Below are 8,271 nucleotides of genomic sequence, written 5' to 3' on the forward strand. Positions count from 1 at the left end.
GACGCTGCGCAGCGGCTGCAGGGCATTTAAAGGCGAGGAGAGGCGCTCATTTGATTGGTGAAAACAGCGCTCGGCTGTGTTAAACCCACTCACGGCTTTTCTCCTACCTGTTTGCCATTTGCGCGGAGGGAGGCGTGGACGCGCAGCTCTGCGCTGATGTGCGCCTGTACTGCGCCTCTCTTGGCATTGCAGGAAACTTGCACAGTGCGCCGGTCACGCCCTGTGCGCACGGCGAAGGCCGGCGCAGAGCAGGTGCGCCTGCGCCTGCGCCTGGTCTACGAAATTAGAGCCCTTACTGCCTTATATTAGTCTAGTCCTACCCAACCCGATCTAGAAGCTAAGAACTATCAATTTGGATTAAGATGTAACCTGTAATATTGGCGCTGGTAATCTCATTTTAAAGTGTGGATTACAGTCAGGCATACATTTAGAAGGGAGACTTTTTTAAGATCTCTTAGAAACATCTCACAGCTCCTTCAGGGGTGAAGGGGCTCCTCCTCTCCTCTGTCTGTCCTCTCTATCTGACTCCTCTGTCTGTCCTTTAGTTTGCAAGTTGGTGTGGCTTTATTGTATCCTGACAAACAGAGAAGAAGACGTTTTATCCACATGATATACATCACATGAGTGTTACTCTTGCTTTTGTTCATTTTGAATGTTTTTTAAAACGCTTACGGTAGATTTATCTGTACCATCAGAATGTAGACAGCTCTTACTGTTAATCTTAAATCTCTAATTACTCGTATAATCTTTGTTGATCAAGCTTAATCTGGAGGATTTGCAGTATTTGCATGTTTTCTATGTTTTCTGCTTGTTCATGTGTTTGCATTATTTTCATCCTACCTCAGCAGACTTGTCTTTCATTTGCTATGTGTTGTCGTTACTTCTGCTCTTATTTGAACTTTTACAAATGTATGAACTTTCCTGAATCTACCTGATGTTTCTTATCATGAAGGATTTTTGGGCCTTTGCAGACTGTTAGCAAGAGACGTGGCTTTCGTGAACGAGTCAGTCAGTTTTAACCATAGACTGTAAAAAAAAATGGACGAAGCGTCGCTGACGTCACCCGTGCGTTCTGAGACACGATTTTGAAGCCAATCCATGGCTGCGGCCATCGTGGAAATGCAGCCTTCCGGTGGAGCCAGGCTCCGGTTCAGAGGCGGAGTCTGGGCGGGCTGAATTGTGGTTGGGCGATGAAACCGCGCCCATTTAGTTCGACGCTACGGCTAAGCTACGCTAAATGCTAGTTAGCGGAGCTAACGTAAGCTAACTGGCTACTGAACGGCAATCCCCTTCGTCTCCGAACCTCCGCACCCTTCGATCGCACTTTTTGAGGTAAGTTGAGCCAGAACTTTAGAAAAGTTGTGAGAAACTGTCATCTTGTATGTCAGTATACAATTTTATTATTTAAACATGCAAGTTATTTTCTAGTGTACAAGTATAGTAAAAATTGATGACAGTAATTAGATGTTATCCTGACCATATACTTATCCTGACCATACTCCTAGCTTGAAAAATTACTACATTACTATTTTAAAGTATGATTCAGTGTCTACATTACTTATCAAATGGTTAATATGAAAGAAATTCAAAATTTCATAATCACATTGATATGTGTTTGATTTGGGTACCACTGGATGATAATTACATAAAGCTTAGGTTTTGTAAGAGAAGTATTTGTAATTATACGGTGCTTGTGCTTGCTCTTTTTAAAAGTTTGTCAGGGGAACATAATATGTAATACGATGAAAGTTATGAGACTAAATAAGGAAGTACATCATACTGCAATGCATTTAATATTATGCTATTGTGGTTTTGCCACAAAGGGGTCCAAAGACTGTGTAAAACTGGTACTCAAATAGCAAAAAGTATGTAATTACTTCGACATGACAGTTAAAAAAATCTCTTTCTTAACATATATATTTTTACTTTCCCTTATACACCTAAGGAACAAGCTATGGCTGCCTGCCACCCAAACACCATCCCTGTGGATTTTGAACCACCTGTGGCACCTGCAGCAACCTGGGATGAAAGATGACCTCCAGCAGCTCCGTGTCCAGCACCCAGACATGAAAATAATTTTGTCTGGCATCACCCAGAGATGCCAGTGGAAAGTTAAAATTTCAGCAAAGATGGAAAAGAGCAGAAAAGTTATAAATAGTGGTGTGCTTCTTGAGCACCCTCACATTAGACATGACAGCCCTGGACTTTTTTTGAGGGATGGAGTTATTTCACACCTAGGGGAAATTATGTATTTTTTTAAATACATTAGCACAGTGTCTTAAAAACACAGTGAACTGTCTCTGCATTTGAAGCTGGTCTTCGGGAACTTTTTATTTGATAGTCCATCACTTTCATTTCAAATGTTGAGTTTCAGGTTAAATTTTAAAAGAATCCAAAGCCATTACACTGTTTTTTTTTCTGTGCTTTTTCATCTTTCCAAAACTATTTCATGTTCGTGTCTGTATCTGTTCCTGACACAGTATGGATTGCAGACCTAACTGGCAGGCTTCGTGATACTCTCACTGACAGCTTGTGTGCTGGGTTCCAGTCTGCAGTCAGTCTTAACCAGACTTTTAAAGAAGTGACACTTTTAGCGCATATACATGGACTTCATTTTTAAGACTTTTTTTTTTCCAAGCCAGTGTGTTGAAGTAATTTTTTTAAAGTTTGTGTTAGTCTGTACAGTTTTGTTTCTTGTTACAACAGTTTAAAAATATGTTTGCGCTGAATAAATTATTGTTATGTTTGAATCACTTTGTGTTTACTAATGACAGCAAGAGAAAGCAACACTTTCACAGTTCTGCCACTTGGCCGCAGTATTTTTCCCACTCACCACCGTTTTGGACATACTCACCTGTACATCAGGTAACACAGCGCACCTGAGCACCCAGTTGCAGCTCATCTGCGGTCAGACCTGTATTTAAACCAGACTGTACAAAAACTTTCCCTTTTCCCTTACAGTACTGTTGCCTTGTTTTGAAATTTTATCTGTCTAAGTTTCTTTCATCCAAAGACATTTCTGGCCTTTTTTGAGCTGGGCTTGGGTCCAAACAACACTTCTTACTATCACATTACAACACTAACTATACATTTCTCATACAATGACAGCAATGCATGAGATGATTTTAAGAAAAATGAAGGAGGCCCATTGAGTTTTGAAAAAGTCTTTAGTTAGCAAATATCCCTGATTACAACAGAATTTTAATTAGTTATCCATTAAGTCAATACATCTACTAACAGTCAGCATTGAGTCTTGAACCCCCACAAGTTTACCTAAAAAGTATGATTAGTTTAACAAGCTAAAAGGAAATACTAATACTACCTTCCTAAACACTTTCAATTGGATCAAGGAGAGCAGTTTAAGGGTTTTATTGCACAAGATGTATGTTGATCCAAAGTCCAGAGATCCAGATCCACAGAGGATGTAACAGAGGGAGCTAGGCAGTGTGGACGAAGGGCGGCAGGGCAGGAGCTTGAAGGAGGCACTGGAGGTTAAACACAGACACACAGGGTAGGGCACAGGTAAAATCACAGAAATTAACTTCAGAAAGTTTTGCAGTCACTAATATCATCAACACTGAAAATGCTGCAACTACTAACAGAGCATATAAGTCACTTAGAGGCTTAGTTTCAATTATGAATCATGCGTCATTCATCACTCTCATCTGAAAAAAAGATATTTCTAAAAGAGAGAGATTTTATGTATAAAAGCAATTACCCTTCCATTACCTCTCTATGACAAAAAAACTCCCCACAAATGACTGGTTTGATAAGTATTTGTACACTGACAATTACACTATAAAACATGCTCATCTTCATTTATGCCTTAGTTTTGATAAAGTGTGTATAAGTTAGAATTTAGTTTTGGGTATCACTTAATCAGTTTACACCAATAAGGTCTCTGTACCCTGGAGTCAGTGCTGAAGTGACAACTTTCAATGTGTTCACTGCACAAACGAGAGGCCTCGTTGGGAGTCCAGTTGTCTCTTCTCATGTTGATCACCCACTGGTTCAGCCTGTCTGGATCATCTAGAAGAAAATTGACAAGTGCATCAAAATACAGGCAAGCTGACCTTAATCACATGTCTATTGACAATTACAGCTGAGATTTTGTATTTTGGATGTTTCACAATGACTTCATTTTATTTCAAGATATCTCTCCTGCAATCAAAATAGTGTTGTAAATTCTACTGTAATCACATGAGAGTTAAGAGATGAGGTTCCAACATGCAGTGTTAGACCTGAATCTTGTAATGCAGTTGCACCTTGCTACTGGCGCACAGTAGTCACTGAAGTCAGCAGCAATTTTAAGTCATTTTCCTCAAAATGAAATGTTTTTTTATGGTGGGACTGCATATCAGTCTGTCTATATCATGCCATTCTTCTTAGTGCATGGGATTTGATTTTGATGAAATATATATTGCACAAAGTTAAAGAAAATGTGTGCATATATGTTAAAATGTTTTGAATAGCATAATAGAAATAAATAATTATTCATCGATTAACCAAAACATTTATACATTTAGTTCATACCCTTTTATACTAAATACTTAGACACATGTACTTCACTGGTATAAACATGTCTGTAACTTGTTGAAAAGATCAAATATTTGAAAAAAAATCAATGAAAACATATTTTTTCAAAGCCCAAGGAGAATTTTAAAGATAATGAAAAAAGTCTAGGCACTGGCTTTCATATTTTGCACACCTGAGGGTTAAACTGTACTCAGAGAATAAATATTGTCCACTTCATTGTAGTGAGATGTCCTGCTTTCACAATGCATCCCACTTGGAGTTCAGTGCAGTCATCTATTTAGCTCTCTATCTGTCGAACGAAACTTGTGATTCACCTACAGGCACAGATAATAGCCGAAGAACACAGCACACACTATCTGTACATACTGTTTAGTCTGTTTTAAGAGCCTCTCTTATGGCCTCTCCCTAGTTTTAACAAATGCAGCACACAGTATTTCAAGGCTATTGTAGTGTAATTCAAAACACAACGTAGCCTCATAGACTGTAAATCACGTACCAATATATCCTCAGATTCTCATAATGAAAGCTATTGAATTATGGCATTATACTTTTCAGGAATTTAAAATATACAGCTCGATCAGTCGGACCGTTTTCTTCGTTGATATTTTTTTTTGTTGGACAAATCGACGTTCACAGTACCAGATTAATGATCATGTGGTGGACTTGAAATTATCTCACTCGGTAGCTTTGCACTTCACATTTTAACAACCGCGAAAAATTAATTATTCTACATTTAAATCCGAACACATGCCAGTATGCTTTTCTATCATAGGTTTCCATTAGCACTGCCTGCATGTGTGACTTGATCGGCAATTAAAAGCGATCCAAAGCCACAGGGTTAGCTGGCTAACAAGCTCAAGTCATAAGCCGTGGGCCGTGAGCAGTCTACGGCATAGGCGTAGAGCTGCTAGCCGCCCGGTTCGGCTCCGGTATACGTGCTAACACCTGCTAATAACGTAACACAAAAAATATAGAAAACGAATTACTCACCAGAAAAGCTGCAGCACCGACTTCTTGGACGGTCTGTCAGTACATTCCAAGGCACAGCAGGATACTTTTGGATTCATTCATGTTGAAAACAGTTCAAGCTCAACTACACGATCTGTAACCTAGCCTCCGAGCAAAAAAGCTAATAGACGCTCGCTTGTCAGTCAAGTCAACCACGCCCTCATCTATCCAAATATGGTAAAAGTAGATAAATGTAGATATAATCAAAAGGATAATGTTAGAAAAAAATTCACCCCCCTCACAGTGTGTGCCGATGGTGAAGTCAACGTTTCAGACCCAAGCCGTTTGTTGAACCAGGCTGTAAATATGCTTTTTAATGCCGTAAAAGTCCGTTTTTTTGGCTGGGGGTCTATGTAACTTCCGGTCTTTCTGCAGCCAGCCTCAAGCGGCGTCTCGACGAACAGCGGCTTTTAGCACTTCCGCATAGGCTTCATTTCTACGAACCGGATGTTGCCCCTTGGTTTTAACAGCTCTTTTAGGTGAACGATTTGAGCCAGTTTGAGCCAGCCACAATTTGCGAGCTGTACTTTTGTCAATTGCCCACGCTGCCTCCATGTGTCACCTTTGTGCCTGAGTAGTCATCCACACTGTGTCAGGTAAACTACCAACAACTTCTCTAAGTTTGAATTGACGACAGCACGCTCCATTCATGTGAATGTAGACCCATGTATAATGTGCCTGTTTCCACCAAACACTCCGGTTTGGATCAGGACAGATGGTACAGGTTGAATCAGTAAAGTCTGATCCTGTTTGTGTTTCCACAACCAACCGTGCCCTTCTTGGTAGGCAGTGTGTGAGCTGGATGCCAAAATCTGCTTCAGCTAGTGTGACGGCATAGCAGCGCGACAAAGTGTACCCCACTAATAAATTCAATGAAGAAAAAAAATGCCACACAGTGAACAAAGAGCAACAATGAAGACATCCAGTAATTTGTCTTCTTTGTGATTGGCATGTGGCTCTTTTTTACAAAGAACAATTAAGCTCTGTTTCAGAGAAGACTGTGTGCCACCAGGAGAAATACAGCAGCCACTGTTACACAGGAAGTGACCATTCTCTCCACCAATCACAGTCTGTAGTGTTTCTAGGGACAGGTACCAAAAAAGGGGACAGCTCGGGTCAGTAACTTGGGGACCTGTCCCACTTTTAGACAAAGGAAACACCAAAAAACGTGTGCTGAGATGAACTGATCTGAACTGCTTGGTGGAAACAGGGCTTTACATCAATTCACTGCAAAAACCCCACAGGAGCCAGGTGAACTTCCTCTCTGTCGACTAGCTGTGATTTGATCACATTTCCACTTGTGTGGCTGCACTCCAAACTGTAAAAGGTGTCAGCACCAGAATAGTAGCAGGTGTCCTGTCTTCATAGCATGTCTCATTTCCAGAGCAGACAGAGGCACATGTTCCTGATGATGTTGTGGACAGATGGCGGGTGTCATTTGCTGTGTCTGTTTTACGCCACCAAACGGGCCGAGCACATCTGGCCTGGCACTGAGTGCCAGCGGCAGCAGCTGTGGAGTTGTGTGTACCTGTCAATCAGCAGCAGAGCAGAAACATAAGAGCATCATTTAGCTTCCTGGTGTCTTTTAAAGGTCCCTGTGGGTAGATTCAGACATAAACCTTGGTGTAAGAGAGAGGACAAAGCAGGGCGAGGAAGGTGACTGCAGCTGGAGCTGGTTTTAATGTGGGTTCAGGGACGTTAGGAGAAGGACATCAGTGATATTAATAGAAAGTGAAACACTGACGTGTTTTATGTTGTTTATATACATAAAGACTCAAACTGAGGCTTTGCACTTTTTGTCTATTTTAAACCTGTAAATCAGAGTCTAGAATACTTCTCCACATTTTTTGATTCTGTTGAAATAATCAGCAGTTTTTAAGCCCTGAGGACGTGTTCTTGAAGTGATTTCACTTTTATATATTTGCCTTTTTTATACAAACCAGCTCACTAAACACCTCTTGTCCACTGTTTTCTTAGAATGAATGTGGAGCAGGAAAGACCTTGAGGCTTCACCTCTTGGATAAATGATGGTCCATCAGTCAGTTAATAAAGCAGAGTATCCATCAGGTGACCTCTGACGCCTCTCAGCCTCTTCATGTTGTAACTCAGAGCCATAAAGACAACGCTTCACGTGCTGATGTTGGTGTTTACACACCGCTCTCTGCACCACGGACCAGCTTCATTTTGTGATGGAGCTGAGTGACGCAGTGCTGATGGATTGCTCAAAGTGCCACACTCGCTTCTGTCCCGAGCTATGATAAAAAAGCACATTTTGATTTTGGATGTGAAAGCAAAAGAGGCTGTGGCTGTCCAACAAATTTAGTATTTAAAGAGAGGCGTGTAGGTTACATGGACAGGATGGATGCTGCTGGGATGGGTATATGTGTGTGTGTGTGTGTGTGTGTGTGTGTGTGTGTGTGTGTGTGTGAATGTGTGTGTGTGTGTGTGTGTGTGTGTGTGTGTGTGTGTGTGTGTGTGTGTGTGTAGGTGTGTGTGTGTGTGTGTGTGTGTGTGTGTGTGTGTGTGTCTGATCATTTAAAAGAGTAACATTGCAGAGACATGGCATGTATTTGCTAAACGGTGGCTTGCACAGTCTTTTACAGGGCCACCGTGATTGGACAATTTAGAGCACAAAAAGTTGCATTTTTCTTTTTTCTTTTTTTCATTTAGTTTCATTTAGTTTAGTTACGCCAGACGGCGTTGCAATTACATACAAAATCAATGCAA

General features: G+C 40.9%; 1 long non-coding RNA gene across 1 annotated transcript; it reads right to left on the reverse strand.

The window, feature by feature from the left end:
- Positions 1-3,209: 3,209 nt before the first annotated feature.
- Positions 3,210-5,707, reverse strand: LOC141806020 (uncharacterized). The gene is made up of 3 exons (XR_012599758.1): positions 5,527-5,707; positions 3,908-4,029; positions 3,210-3,485 (listed from the first exon to the last, which is right to left on the reverse strand). It is a non-coding gene; the product is annotated as an uncharacterized LOC141806020 (long non-coding RNA).
- Between the last annotated feature and the right edge of the window lie 2,564 nt (positions 5,708-8,271).

This window comes from Halichoeres trimaculatus, unplaced genomic scaffold (genome assembly GCF_033239565.1).
Source record: "Halichoeres trimaculatus isolate MK-OKI-2021-1 unplaced genomic scaffold, fHalTri1.1 fHalTri1_scaffold_17, whole genome shotgun sequence".
Classification (NCBI taxonomy): Eukaryota; Metazoa; Chordata; class Actinopteri; order Labriformes; family Labridae; genus Halichoeres; species Halichoeres trimaculatus.